Source organism: Eschrichtius robustus, chromosome 13 (genome assembly GCF_028021215.1).
Source record: "Eschrichtius robustus isolate mEscRob2 chromosome 13, mEscRob2.pri, whole genome shotgun sequence".
Classification (NCBI taxonomy): Eukaryota; Metazoa; Chordata; class Mammalia; order Artiodactyla; family Eschrichtiidae; genus Eschrichtius; species Eschrichtius robustus.
Window position 1 is genome coordinate 11,451,043 of NC_090836.1, and position 15,929 is coordinate 11,466,971.

A 15,929-nucleotide genomic window follows, 5' to 3' on the forward strand; every position below is an offset into this window, starting at 1 on the left:
CAATTCTAAGCATCTTATGTTTTCTCCCACCTCTTGAGGGAGAAGCTATTTTAAATTTCTCCCATTTTAAGCTGTATTTCACCTGTTGTTTGGAGATGTCAGGCCCTGCATTTTATCTCGATCTTACAGCTAGAAGAATCTGAAACCACACAGTGAAGACCCTCTCAGCCTTGGCCTTCTCTTTCAGTCCGTTTTCCCCTGACCTCCTCCTGGGTAATGACATCTCTTTTCTTGGTCAGTGGCCCCTATCTCCTATCTGATGGTTCATCTCCATTTTATAACAATCCAAGCTAACAAAATTGTGTCTTTAATTCAAGGGGGCAGTTCTTTTTTATCCCCCAAACTAGAGCTTCAAAGTATGGTTACAAGAGGTCAGGCTTTTAAACAAAATGATGCAGTGATTTCTTAGTTCAGGAACACATTGTTGTACAGCTGAGAAACGGCTGAGTATTTTTTGGGCACCCACTATTGAAAAAAAAATGCAGGCTGGGAACTATCCAGCTGGTGTCCAAAGACCCCGATTCGGCAACGAAAGCTGCCAGCCCCTTGAAGCTCTGCCAGAGCTGTGTGTGCTTCACGTGGCTTGAACTCTTCACGTTCCCCGCAAGCGATCCAGAATGAAACAGTAGCTGCCTAGTCGTTTAGGGGCAATTCTTTCTGCTAAGGGTAAAATGGTGCTTATAATGGCTCCCTCCCCTGGCTTAAATATACAGTCAAGGAGGAGCCTGGTAGGACAATGGAATTCAGACAAGTAGAGAGGGTGGGGCATCAAGAATGGGTGGGGAGGGAATGGAAATTAATGCAGGATAGAACAATGATTTCATATGTGGCCAGTCCCTGCTCCTGGTCTTCTACTTCAATGCCACTGTGTACTGCTCTTCAGGTGAAGCTGACCTTGTCCTTAGGTCATAGGATATAGTGGGAATCCAGGACAACAAGGCTTAATTATGACAAGACTTGTCAGGGGCCCACAGAGAACCACAGCAACAGGAAAGGAAGGCCCTGTGACAGAACAACTCACCCAGAATGGTTATCACTTTAAAGAGACAGCCATTTGTTTTCCTTGTTACTTCCAGCTAAGTTAGGGGATTTGAGGGATTCTCAAATGAGACGTATTATCACTTGAGTTTTCACCAGCCCAGTGGACGTAACAAAGTGACAAAAGCTTTTAAATATACCTTAAAATGCACAGGCTTAGGATGAGAGGGATCCCCATTGCAAACAAAGTAAGACTACCCATTCTATGATAAATGAACATATCACAAGGAGGTCCTTGAATACCCACAAAGCTCCATCTACAGTGAAACCACAGCTGGTTCAAATACACAGCTAGAGATAGCCTTGAAAGAAAACCCATGGGTTGGGGGGGGGGGGGGGGAGGCGGGACGGTCCTTAGTAAATGAGCCCATGCTAATGAGATTGAATTTAAAAGAAAACCAATCTACTGTATACCAACCCTCTCCTCTCCTCTCCTCTCTTAGTCTTCTCTTAAAACTCTCTCACAGTTATAAATGAGCTCCTAAAGCAACCGCCAGCTACTATGTGAAGAAAGCCAATATATGGTGAAAGTAAGAACAGAGAAAAATTAATATGGCTCCGCCTAACCCTCACCACATCCGCATCTAACCTTCTAATTCTCGCTTCCTCCACAATCACCCTTTTCCTGGTTCCTCTGCTCCCATCAATGCCCAGTTCAACCATCTTATCTTGCCAATCCTGCATGAAATAAGGATGCCTTGCACGGCCATTTTATCTGTGGCACCAAGAGGAGGTTAATGAAACCAAACAGGAACCAAGAGACAAAGTCATAGCTTGGGCAAATGTTTCCCGGTATAATGAGTGGTCCAGCGTTAGTAATTTAGCTGACACATCAACCTGGTGTATGGTAATCGGGAATGGAACAGCTCTTTTTCAACAAAGCTTTGGGCTAACTGAAAGTTGTAAGCAGTGACAGGCTTTGCAAATTATGGTCACAGCCACAGATGAAAGAGCAATCTTCATGTGTGCGTGGAGTGGAAAGGACTGCTGGCCAAGCATCCACCTTTGCAGGCTCCCAGCATGCATGTGATCACCACAAGAAGTAGCATCTTCTAGGATGAAGGACAGGGACATAACTCAGCTCACTATGCTTCCACACTTACATTTTTATTCTCCTAATGTCATTACAGAATGTTACGTGCAGGGGTCCTCGGAGGGTCCTCCTCCTCCTCGGGAAGATTCCCAGTCAAATTTATTGCGTGAATGTACTTCTCCAACTTGCCCTGAGAGCCCCTTACAGCAGTCGTAGGTAAAGGGCTATCATGACTGATAGGTGCAGTTAGCACAGGGAAGACACGACTGTACACTAGACCCCATCAGTCTGGAACTGTCATGGTGGACCTCATCACGTTGATGTTCAGGGTGTTTGTTTGCTAATAAGAAGAAACAAAAACAGGTACTTTTTTCATTCTATTAACTGTCTCAGAAAATAGTTGCCTAAAGAATTAGCAGTACAGGAGATTCTTCTTCTGCATCACTGAAGATCCCTTACAGATCCACTTCAGACATAAGGGAGTAACTACCCCAGCTGCTGACGGTGGCCCTAGCAATTGGTTTCAGCTGCCATCCCACTTTGGGGACTGTGTCAGCTGAAGAGAACCACCTGGCCCAAAGTCACGTCCCCTTCCTGGGGTAGAATGCATTGAAAGACTGGTGGTCAAGGCATCCAAAGACCTGGTCCCCTTGCCCTATTTCTAGGCAACTCTGAAGGATGATTCTATCTTCAGAACTTCCCACAAGTTTCCATTAATACTGCGTCTCACCTGTATTTCTCCCTCTGCCCACTCCTGCCCAATCTTCCCTTCCTTTCATGCTGTTGATCTCAAGAGCATTCCCTCCCGTCCACCAACTTAGTCTCAGATCAGTTTCTCAGGGAACGCAACTGGAGACTTTATCCATTTCCCTTTTTTCAACATGGAAAAGAGATGACTTGAAAGAGAACATGATATCTATTTTCAAATATAGAAATGACTTACATGGTAGAAAGATAAGTCTCTGCCCATTAGCTCCAGAGGAGAAAACCGGGACCAATGAGCAGAAACAGTAAAAGGCACTGCTTGGCTCAATGTGGAAAGTACATTTGCAACAATTACAGCTATTTAAAATGAAATGGGCCTCATAAGGTAGGGAGCTTTCTGTAGTTATAGACATTCAAAAAGGAGCTGGATTATTATCTGATAAAGGGATTCTCTTCAGCACTCCATCTGGAAAATGTCACGCTCATCTTTCAGACCTAGTTCAAATGTCAGCTTTTTTATGCATATCATCTTTTCTAACGTCCCCAGGTCAAGTTAGTTCTCTTTCCCCTGTGCTTTCGCAATATTTTATACATGCCTCTATCATAATATTTATATATTTTTAAAAGTTTTTACTGAAGTATAGTTGATGTACAAAATTATTTAAGTTACAGATGTACAATACAGTGATTCACAACTTTTAAAGGTTATACTCCATTTATAGTTATTATAAAATATTGGCTATATTCCCCAGGATGTTGTAAAATATATCCTTGTGGCTTATTTTATACCTAATAGTTTGTACCTCTTAATCCGCTCCCCCATATTGCCCCTCCCCCATTCCTTTTCCCACTAGTAACCACTAGTTTGTTCTCTATACCTGTTGAGTCGGCTTCTTTGTTATATGCACTAGTTTGTTGTACTTTTTACATTCCATATGTAAGTGATATCACACAGTATTTGTCTTTGTCTGACTTATTTCACTTAACATAATACCCTCCAAGTCCATCTATGTTGCTGCAAATGACAAAACTTCATTTTTTTATGGCTGAGTAGTATTACGTTGTATATATGTACCACATCTTCTGAATCCATTCATCTGCTGATGGACACTTAGGTTGCTTCCATATATTGGCAATTGTAAATAATGCTGCTATGAACATTGGGGTGCGTGTATCTTTTGGTGAATCTTTTTAGTGATTTTGTTTTTTTCAGATATATACCCAGGAGTGGGATTGCTGGGTCATATGGTAGTTCTATTTTTAGTTTTTTGAGGAACCTCCATACTGTCTTCCATAGTGGCTGTATCAATTTACATTCCTACCAAGAGTGTATGAAGAAGGTTCCCTTTTCTCTTGGGAAGCATATATGCCTGCCTCATCCCATTAAAAAAGGTATGTTTCTCAAGAGCAGGAACTGTGCCTTATTCATCTCTGGATCCCTAGGTGGCACATGAAAAAAATTTAAATGTTGGTTGTATTAATATTACAAAGAAGATTCCATTATCAGGTGGGAGATGAACTGAAATGACCTTGATGATCTCAACCGGTTCCAAATTTCTACGCTGATGGCACGTAGCCACTCCACGGAAATAAGGTATGCCTGAAGAGTTGTGCACTTTTACGAAATGTGAGGGGAATCCACCTTGGAGCCAGCCAGAGAGGCAGAAAGTGTACCAGTCACTTCTTCACTCCTCTCTGCAGCAAATTCCATGACCGCATCATCTATACTTACTTCTTCCAACTCCTCTTCCCCACTTCTCTCTTGCACTAACTTCAGTCAGACTTTTGACCCCACTACTCCTCTAAAAATCCTCTTGTGAAAGGCAGTGGTGACCTTGGTATTGCCAACTCCAACATCCACCTGCAGCCTTTGACTTGGGTGATCACTTGCTCCAAGATATGCTTTCTTCCCTTGGTTTCCAGGGCTTCACATTCTCTTGATTTTCCTCCTGCCTTACTGGCTGCTGTTCCTCCATCTTCTTTGCTGGTTCCTCTTCTTCCTCCCGACCTTTCGAAGCTGGAGTGCCCCAGGGTCAATCCTTGGTGTTCATTTCGTTTCTATCGACATTCACCTCCTCGGAAATCTCACTCAGTCTCCTGCTTTAAATCCCTTTTCCGTGCTGACCACTCTCACACTTCTGTCTCCAAAACTTCCAACCTGTACATCAAACTGCCTATTTGACAGCTCCGCTTGGATATCTTTGAAACATCTCCAACATTTCCAGAACTGAACTCGGCCTTTCCCATTTCAGTTAAAGGCAACTCCATCCTTCCATAGCCAGCTGTTCTCTTTCTCTGGAATCCTACATCCAATCAGCCAGGACACCGTGACCGCCTGACCTTCGAAAGGGATCTAGAACACAACTTTTTTTTACCCACTTTGTTTGAGCCACCCTCATCCTTCACGCATCACTGAAAGGGCCTGCTGACTGGACCCCCTGCCTCTGCCCCAGTCTCATGCTCAACAAAGAAGCAGGATGATCCTTTTAAAGCTTAAATCATAAGATGTTACCTTTTGCCCCAAACCCTCAATAGCTTCCCAACTCCCTAGAAGGAAAAAGCCAACACCCTCGATTCGGACCCCGCTGCCCCTCAGATCCCACATCCTCTGACTCTCACTCTCTCTCTCCTCCAAGCACGCTGACCGCTCTTAAATACACTCATTCCCGCTCCAGACCTTTATTTCAAGCTGTTTCCTCTGCCTGAAACACTTCCTCCAGCTACCAAGGCACTCACTCACAGGGCTAACACACACACCAGGTTCAAGTCTTTGCTTAAACCTCACCTTCTCAACAAAGCCCAAACCTGACCCTGCAATGCGATGCGACAGCCGCCCTCTCCTGTCGCAGGGAGGCCTGAGCCCCCTATCCTGCTCCACTTTTGCTTTTTGCCGTAGCATTTACCACCATCGAACAGATGACGTGATGTATTTATTATGAATGTATGCCTCGTGCCAACTAGAGTGTAAACACCGTGAAGGCAGGGATCAATTTATTTGCTCACTGCTATAACTCAGCACCTAGAATGGGGCCTGGCCCAAAGTGGACTCCCAGTAAATATTTGTTGAATTTTAAAATGTGGTAATTTTCCATTATGTGTGTTTCTGTGTGTATTCACAACTTCTTTATCCATTCATCCATCAGTGGGCACTTAGGTTGGTTTCACATCTTGGCTACTGTAAATAATACTGCAATGAACATGGGAGGGTTCAGGTATCTTTTCTAGTTAGTATTTTCATTTTCTTCAGATAAATACCCAGAAGTAGAACTGCTGAATCATATGGTAGTTTTATTTTAAATTTTTTGAGGAACTGCCATACTGTTTTCCATAGTGGCTGAACCTGTTTATGTTCCCATCAACAGTGCACGAGGGTTCCCTTTTCTCCATGTCCTCACCGACACTTGTCATTTTTTATCTTTTTTATAATATCCATTCTAATAGGTGTGAGGTCATATCTCATTGTGGTTTTGATTTGTATTTCCCTGATGATTTGTGATGCCAAGCATCTTTTCACATGCCCGATGGCCATCTGCATGTCTTCTTTGGAAAAATGTCTATCCAAGTCCTCTGACCATTTTTTAATGATTGTTTCTATTTTTGCTCTTGAGTTTTACGAGTTCTTTATATATATGATATATGATTATCAGATATATGATTTACAAATATTTCTCCCCTTCAGTAGACTGCCTTTTCATTTTGTTGATGATTTCCTTTGCTGTGCAGAGCTTTTTAGTTTGATGTAGTACCACTTGTTTATTTTTGCTTCTGTATTACTCAGCCATAAAAAAACAATGGAATCTTGCCATTTGTGACAACGTGGATGGACCTTGAGGGCATTATGCTAAGTGAAATAAATCAGGCAGAGAAAGACAAATACCATATGATTTCACTTGTATGTGTACTCTAAAAAACAAAACAAAACAAATGAATCAAACCAAATCAAGACAAAACAAAACAAACAAAAAAGCCAAGCTCACAGATACAGAGAACAGAACGGTGGTTGCCAGAGGTGGGGCATGACGGGGTGAGTGAAATGGGTGAAGGGGGTCAAAGGTACGAACTTCCAGTTATAAAATAAATACCTCATTGGGATGCAATGTACAACCTGATGACTACATTTAATAATACTGTATTGCATATTTGAAAATTGCGAAGAGAGTAAATCTTAAAAGTTCTCATCACAAGAAAAGAACGTTTTGTAATATGTATGGTGACGAATGGTAACAAGACTTACTGTGATCATTTCACAGTATTTACAAATATGGAATCATTATATTGTACACTCGAAATTAATATAACATTACATGTCAATTACACCTCAATTAAAAAACGTGGCAATTGATGTTTCAACCAGATAATTCTCAAATCTAGTTTACTTTTGTTGGCTCTCGAATTGATAATATATTTTTCTAGTATTTTAAAGTCTCCCACACTACTCAAATCTTGGTAATTTATAACATCATAGGGATTGTGAGCCTGCTAGGACATTAAAGTAATTTCAGAGTAAACAAATCTGATTTTTCTCCGAGTCCTTCCTCCTAGTATATGAGTAAAAAAGTCCTGCTGTTTTCCTTCTAAATTCAGTTCTTAAGGAGGATCTGTGTTTGATAAAAGTCTAGAATCACTAGGCTTTTGCTGAAAACTTTCTCCACTACCATCAGATTTAGAAGGCAAGTGTAGAAATGATGGACTAAGAGGTCAGGTTCACTCCGGCTGGTTTAGTCCTGGGTATTTCTTCTTTACTTCTTCCATGCTGAGCACAAAGCAGAAGCAGAACATGGGGACAAAATCTCTTTCCTCTCCCAACACGAGGGGAGGATTTTCTCTCCCCGACCTAATCCAAGAGACCCCCTCTTTGGTGACTATAAATTCTGATTCCAACCATCATTTTTTTTCAGGTGACTAAGGCTGGTGGTAGCTATTCAGGGTGGGTTTGGATAGTGTCAATTTTGTGAGCAATGCCCTGCAAGAAGGAAAAAAGGGCCCGATGTTCTCCAACCTCGCCATTAATCGGAGATATCATGACTGAAACACACAAAGGAAGCTCACTGGTGGAGAATCATGATCTTTCCTGCCAGATTCATTCTCTGTAAACCATGGCACACAAAGGAGAACACGCTGGGTTTTCAAAAGCCCATGAACAGATATTCAAGCAGACTGAGCTAGTCTAAGAGCCATTCTGGATAACTAAACAGCTCCCCCAGAAGCCAGCAGTCTTTTTCTTATTTGTTCTTTCAGAAGATAATTTCACTTTCTCCTTGAATTTTGTCCCGTTTTCTTCCCTGAGTCTCCCTCTTGGATGTGCTTCAGTCGCTGAATTTAAGCCACAGCTGAGAAACAAACTAAAAGTATTCACTTTGAGAACGTCTACAAGGTTCTTCCTATTCTAGGTCTCAGAGATGATTTTATAGCAAAAATAAAGCTTACAAGCAACAGACAGGGCAATAAGAGGAGAAGAATAAAAAGGCCTATCCCTCTTGCTAAGATACCCAAGAGAATTAAAGAATTAAGTCGGGGAGCAAAAGGCCTGGAGAATACCAAGAGAACTTCCGGACTGCGCTTGTCCTCCTCTGGAAGGTATCAAGATGCCAAAATCTTAACAAGGCTCTTACATTTCATCTTAAATTAAAATCCCTCACTATGGCCTGTGCCATTATGCACATCAAAACAACTCTCAGATGGACTGACTTGTATTTTTATTAAGAGATTCTTTTCTATAAAAGAGCTAGCTGACAAGTTCAGCAACAATCACATTCTGTGACTGAATCAACGTACTCTTAAGTAAACGCAAGCGAAGAAGGTAGGGGAATGGGAAAAGTTGGGAAAAAAATGAAACAGATAGAGAAAAAATAGTATAAATATTAAACTAACAGTATTCATTAGGATTATCGATATCAGACTAAATTTATTTAGACACGTTTACAAAATCAAGTGTGTTCAACACAAATATAGATCTGAGCATTTCGTAGATAGAAAGAAGGGCATTTCATAGATAAAAAGAAGGGCATCGTAAAACTAAACCATACAACCAAGGGAAAACAAAACTTTTTTTATGAGGTATGAAATACTAAATCCAAAATCCAATACTATCAAAATCTTTCCATTTAACTTAAGCTGAGAGGGTACAGTTTACAGAAGAACTGTGATCATTATTAAAGAACAAGGTGAAGTACAGGCCAGTGATGGTAATTGACACACCAGCAGCATTTTTCAGAGGGAAGACGCTGACGTTTCTTTCAAATACATAAACATTCCCATCTCTTTATATGTATTTGCTCAGAGCATCACATTCATATACCAACGGGAGCAGACAATGGGGGAGATGCCCAAGAGAGGAGGAGGGTAGAAAAGGCATTTTGTATTTGGTGAAGCTAAGAGGGCTGGTACCTTTTTTGTTGCTAAAAATAACAAAGCACTGGTTCTAAATACAGTGATTATGTTCATACACGTGGGTCTCTGCAAGAGATCCCTGGAAAACAAAAGGTGCTCTGTCCTCCTGCCCCTGCTCTATATAGAAAGATGAAGCATTGCTGAATTTATTATAGAGTTTGCACCAAACATGGTCGTTTGGCACAGGTTAACAAGCCATTGCCTCCAGTGGCAGAAAGAAGTTTCCTGAGAAAGTTTTTCTCAACAGACATCAGTGATCTGTTTCCCCAGGTCCCTGGATTGAGAAACCAATTGCTACTTCCTCACATAAAGCCAAGGACGGCTGTTCACAATTAACACGGCTTCGAATTTATTCACTTGTCCCAAAGCAATTTGGTCCTCCGTCTAAAAGAGGCATCGCATTTTGAAGGGCTCCAGAAATGAAAATAAAATTGCATACAGGCAGATTAAAATATATATATACATCTTCAACAGCTTGTCAGCACCTGCCTGGCTCAGCCTCACTCGATCGTAGGACTTGGAATTTTAGCCACCAGGCATGCCTGCCAACCTTTAAACCAGGATTGGCCCCGTCCCATCCTCACCAACAACGTCTTCTAAAGCTGACTGGGCTCCTCTAAGCCCAGTATTTGGAGCACCTGATGTGAGCCTGCTGGGTGCAGACGTGCCCGCCCAGAAGAAGCCTTCCTCCCTCACAGACCAACCATGTGACCGACCGAAGTCCTTCCCCGTGTCCCGACCTTTATTCCAGTCTCTACTGGATGAGGAGCCCTACTCAGAACTTCCAACTCTTCTGCACAGTCCCTGACACCCTTGATGCCGGACCCTGCTGCCTCTATCTGCAGACGCCAGCAGAGGTTGGACACCCCTTCCTACCCTTACCAGTGAGAAGTTTACGTGGCTTTGTCCTCTACTGTACCAAACCCCTGCATTCCCACACCAGTCTGAGTCACACCGAGTGGGTTATCTGGCCTAAAATAGGTTTCTTGGAGCTTGCTACCTGCGGCAGGCAGTGTACACGGTTAAGTCCAGTCCCACCAGCCCTCAGCCTCTCCCTAGACTCCTTGTTCAGATCCCAGTATGCCTGGCCCGCAAAAGCGTAAAAATGGTGTCCAGTGTTTGATTGGTTACATCTAAGTTTACTTGAGATTTTCTCTGTTCACTTTATACTGAAAATTGCTCTCCTTTTCCGGAATTATTCCACTCTCACTTTTGCTATTCCTCATTTGTGCCTGCTGGGTAAAAGCACTAAAAAGGGCTCTTTAAGAGTTCAGAGTTCCTACCCACTCACCCTTCATTTTCTTCCCCTCAGGCTCTGGGAGGCGTGTGTATGTGAAGTCTCGTTGAGTACGCGACACCATCGGCTGGAACCGACACGCAGTGCCTAACCTGACACAGGGAGAGCCACACGATCCTGTCCACGTTCCTAGAAAACACCTATTACTCTCTCTGTACACAGAAGGAATACTTGGCCAAGAAGGTACAGAATGCTGGGTCTGCCTTCAAGAAGGTACCAAGAAGGTACAGAATTCTGTACCAAGAATTCTGTACCGATTCTGTACCAAGAATTCTGTACCGATTCTGTACCAAGAATTCTGTACCGATTCTGTACCAAGAAGGTACAGAATCTAGCTGGGTCTGACTTCAGAGTGGATTCAGCTTCCAACACAGTCCAGCATCACACTGTCTCTGGCCCAGCCCAACCCCCGCCCCGACAGAGCAGTAGCAGCCCTGCCAATAGCCCTGGCCATCTTGTCACTGCTGTAATGGGCACTGCAGCCCGGGCTGAGGTTTCTTCCTTCTTTGACTCTCTTTGCCCACAGGCCTAGTTCCACAGATAAAGACCCCATTGGAATGTCCTAACTGGCCTACACCTTTAGCCCAACCAACGTTTCCATTCTCCCTTCTGGGGCCTTGGGTCGCTGAAATGCTGTCAGTATCTCAACTTGACTCTGGAAGATTGGCCAAGCAGGGATAAGCAGCAGCCATCACTCGAGGGAGGTATCAAAGTTGGCAAGATCTTTCCTGAAAATAAGAGCTGGACAAGTAAAGGAAGAGCCCATTTATACTTTCTTATTTTGAAGTTTGTATATTTCTTGTTTATAAACCACATTCAATGGTCTCCTACATTTCTATAGTTCATACATTTCACCTAAATACGCTTCCTCTGTTGGAAGCATGTGAGCAGAAAAAGAGCTCTTTAAAAGAAAATGCCAACTGGCAATTCAAACAAAGAAGTTCGAGCTTAGCCTTTTACGCGTCCTCATCAGACCCTCTGGAGTACAGAGCCATTGTTACAATCAGATGCCGGCGCATTTAATCTCTCATCTAGATTCTTCACAGTGGGGCCTCTGCCTATAGAGGAATCACCCCAGACAAGTATGATTCTTACATGGTCTCATTATCTTTAGACCTGGCAGTAAAGCCACTCACCTCGCAGGCGCACATCAGCTGGCTGTGAATTCTGGTCCATGCTAACAGAAACAAAATGGCGGATCCTGATGGCTCAGCAATGACATTTTGATGCTAATTCGGTACTGCTTGGAAGGTGTCAGTACGTTAACCCTGTACAAGCACAGCTTAAAACTCTCTATTAAATAATGCCAGCCTGGGATCTCAAAGAAGACACATTAACCAGAGTGGCTTGAGAAGACACTAGTCCAGCTCAGAATAGGACCACGGCTAAACCAGTTTAGGAGAATGAGAGGTGGAACTAGATTATTTTCCAAGCCTTCAAAGAATATTCCACAATTTTCCTCAGATATACAGGCCAGTGAGTCCAGCAATCCCGACTTTCAGAAAATCTTCCCAATGTCTATCTCAATTCCATCATGCTGCAGATGAAGCCCTTTGGCTCTCACATTTTCCTCGGCGAAAGGCCCTCAAAAATTTTATTGAACTAAATTAAGGTGATGTCAACTTGGACGATGGTCTGTGATTTGTTTTGTGTGTAAAGATTATAATTACACTTACTCTCAGCCTTTTCTTCCTTAGCCTAAACAACCCCCTTTATTTCTCCTTTATTATGTTTCTTATTACAATATTTATTGAGTTTACACTGTACTCGGTTATACATGCATTATGTCAATTAATTCTCATATTCCTATGAAGTAAGCCCTATTACTCTCCCTGTTTCATCAATAGAGAAAGTGAGTTTTAGAGAAGTTAAGTAACTCACCCAAGGTCACTGCTGGTCTGAGAATCTAGCTGGGTCTGACTTCAGAGTGGACTTAACCACGCCCCACACATCCTCACGCTTCCGTGAATCAGCGCTGTGGCTCCCATCTGAACCATCTACACCTCCTGTTTTAATTGTGAACCACAGAATGACCACAGTTATCTAGTAAAAGTCTAACCCCCGCCTAGTATAGTACACAGACTATTTTCATGAGTTCTTAAGCTTCACCCCTATGCATCCACCTACTAGCACAGTGGCACTGCTAACTAGTGATGGATTTGGTCCATGTTATCACCCTACGGTATTCTTTTACTGGACCTCATACAACCGGTTCTTTATGATCTTATTAGCTGTTTGCTAGTCAATCAAGGATTTATTAAATGCAGGTGCTGTGGGAAGTAGAGACAAAGTATAACTCATCATCCTCATCCTCAGAGTGAGCCGACTAGAAGATAGATCAAAATACACAGAATAATTGATGGCTTTCTTAAGTTAAGTGATAACATGAGGTTTCGAATATGTGTCATAAGAATGATGAGAACAGAGGTGCAGTGTGGCTGGACAGCTATATTTTTTTAAGCTTCCTTTTACTTATCTCTTTCTTTGCCAATTCTCCCACCAGCTCTGTGCAGTGAGCAAATTAAACGCCCGTGCATTTTAATCCAAATACCAGACTATGGACAGAAATATAAGTAACACTGGCCTTGAACTCAGCCTTAGATTTGTCCTCAGGTGGCCAACGAGCCCCTGATGTCCACTATCTCAGGCAGCGACGTAAGGGCTGATAGAAACACCATACAGTATCATATCCAGAGCATTCCACCGTCTAAATGAATTATATATAAATCTTTCTCCTTGATCTACCCAGTCTTTCATTTTCATCTCAGAAGATTAGATTAGTATGACAGGACTTGTCCTTTATGAAGTCAAGCTATCCAGTTAAAAAACCCTCTTCTCTTCAAATGATTGCAAATTGATTTTGTTAAGATTTCTCTTCAGCGTTCCTTCAGAAAAGCTAGGGGAGTGATACTTTCTAGTCTTTCCTTTCTCTCCATGTATTTTTTTTCTTTACTCTGGCCTTTTTCGCCTGATCCTCCAACAGTTTTCGATAATTGTGTGCATCAGTCGGGAGATCAATCAATTACCTCAGTGCTCCTTGCATAAAGATAACCTGCGATGGCAAAATTAAATCCAAGCAACTCACAAAAGTAGCCTGACACCAAATTTTCTTCAGTTCACTTTATTAGTCTCTACGCCCCATTCATTTAAAACTGCACAGACAACTACCCAAGAGCTATCAATTCTCAAAGCCCCCTCCACATCTCTTAAATTAACATAATGTTCTTTTTAATTTTATTTGCCTACTAATAAAGCAAGGGTATATTTCAAGATCTGCTTTTATTCTTGGCTCCATGAAATTAAATGAATACAGACTAGCAATGGCATCCTAGAGAATTCACACAGTAACACAGTTTCTCACCTTTTGCAAAAAAAAAAAAAAAAATGACACATCTGAACTAGTCGGGTGCTTCTTCCAGGTGTAAATGGAATGAGACACAATGTCCTTGTCTGTATGTTGAGGCTTATGTTGGTTACATATGCAACAACTTATTAACAAAGTTACTAGAACTAATCAGTTCAGTTTGCAAGTTATGTTTCACACAAAAAGGAAAGCTGTCTTGGCTCGAAGAAAATATCTCCTTGTATTTATATTCCTGAGTTCCACAATGATGCAAAGATTATCCAAATTATCTAGACAGAGTTCCCAAAAGACCTCCTACCAAGGACCTCTATGGAATCAGTCGCTTAGTTACAGTAAGTTCTTAATATTCAAATCTTTGGTGACAAAGAGTAAGTTCATCTCACTCAACTTCTTTTTTTTTTTTTTGAATCTTTTTATTCTATAGCAACATCTTTCAAAGAACAGACATTTTAAATTTGAAGTCCAATTGCATTTTTAAAAGTGAATCATGCTTGTACTTCTCCACGTTCATCAGGAAAAGCAAGAGAGAGGTTCTTCTTTAGCAAGTAAAAAAAACCTCTGCCAGTTTACAGGCTACAGGGTAATCTGGGAATTCAACTTTCTCAGACATATTCACGAAAATATCCCCATTCCAAGTCTCAGCATTCCATTGTTTTTTATTAAGGTCCTTGACCGTAAAATAAGGGACTTACTAGAGATGTGTATCTGGTAACCTTTACACTTGTATTGTCTTAAAAATTTAAATTTTGGGCTTGATAGATAAACTAAGTTCTCCTCTCATCTCCTAGGATGTGGGACCATTCTCCTTGCATGATCTCAAACCATCTTAATCTTGCTGCTTACATGTGGCCTTTTCCATCCCCACCACCACCACCCCCAGGACAGATAACTTCTCTTAGAACACTTGGCCTGAACTTGGTAAGCAACAGTGGGAACTGTCTCTCAGCTTCTTAATCTTTTCCTACCATAAGGGAGAATAACTCCCAGATTCCCCTCTCATCTCCTTCCCATAAAGGCAAACATCCTCCTGATCTGGTCACAGTAAAACTCCTTGAATACCTAATTGTGTTTTTTTTTAATTAAATATGTACTAGTAGAGGGTTGCCGTGTTGCTCAGTGAGTGACTTCTACAGTCAGACTCGGTTAAGCTTCCTTCTTTGATGTGTTTGGTGTTAACAAAACCACAGACCTTTCACAGGCATGGAAGGGTTAACCTTAAGTTGCTTGCAAATATGCTCCCTAAAGAAAAAAAGCAAGCCAGCCGATGATGTCAGGTAACTCAGATTATTACACACAGATTGTACACGTACAGTGAAAAATGAGGAGCAGAGCCACATAACTCACAGCGACAAGACAGCTGCTCCACATGCGCCGAGGCCACTGGGACCCACACAAACCTCTGTGAGCCACTGAGGAAGGCTGGTCCTGCAATACCAGGTCAGGACCTAACAGTTCAGAAAGTAAGCCATTTATTTTACCTGGAGTTCTACATTTTTTTTTTTTTTTTTTAATTTCTGCTACTCTGAACATGGCTCTTGTTTTCTAAAATTTTAATACATCCCATTCTCCACCATTACAGGAAATGAAATTTCTCCCATCTTGCCCTGCAAGCTCAAGAACTTTATCAATACGCCCTGGAAGCCAAATTCATGCCAGTCTTCGACTTTTACTCATTGCACATAAAGCTCGTGTGCACTCTGTTCACATCATTTCCTATATCCTTATAAATTTAGGAGGAGAGAAAGTTAGTGTTCTGTTTCTTCTGAATTATCGGGCATTTCACGGTGACCTATCTGTCCATGATCACTTCAAAAGAACTTAACGTTCATTGACTTTGACCAAATGTGGCTCATTCTGAGGGTATTATCCTCTGTGAAATGGTGCCTGAGTAGCTGTCAAAAAGACTAGTTTCCAGAATATTTAATAGATTTCACTGAAATTTGGTAAGTGGGAGGAGGTTACGGAGATATTTGCTGGCATTGAGATTAAAGGTCAAACATTAATTTAGCCCCTGGCATTAGCATCTCAACACCCCTAATGTACAAACTGCAAACTCCCTCCATTTTAACCACACTTAAAGATAGATATGTGTTATTTATTCC

At 41.8% G+C, this 15,929-nt stretch overlaps 1 protein-coding gene across 1 annotated transcript in view; it reads right to left on the reverse strand.

Moving 5' to 3' along the window:
* Positions 1 to 15,929, reverse strand: part of GRIN2B (glutamate ionotropic receptor NMDA type subunit 2B) — a 409,459-nt gene that overhangs the window by 179,787 nt on the left and 213,743 nt on the right. The gene's annotated exons all lie outside the window — the stretch shown is intronic.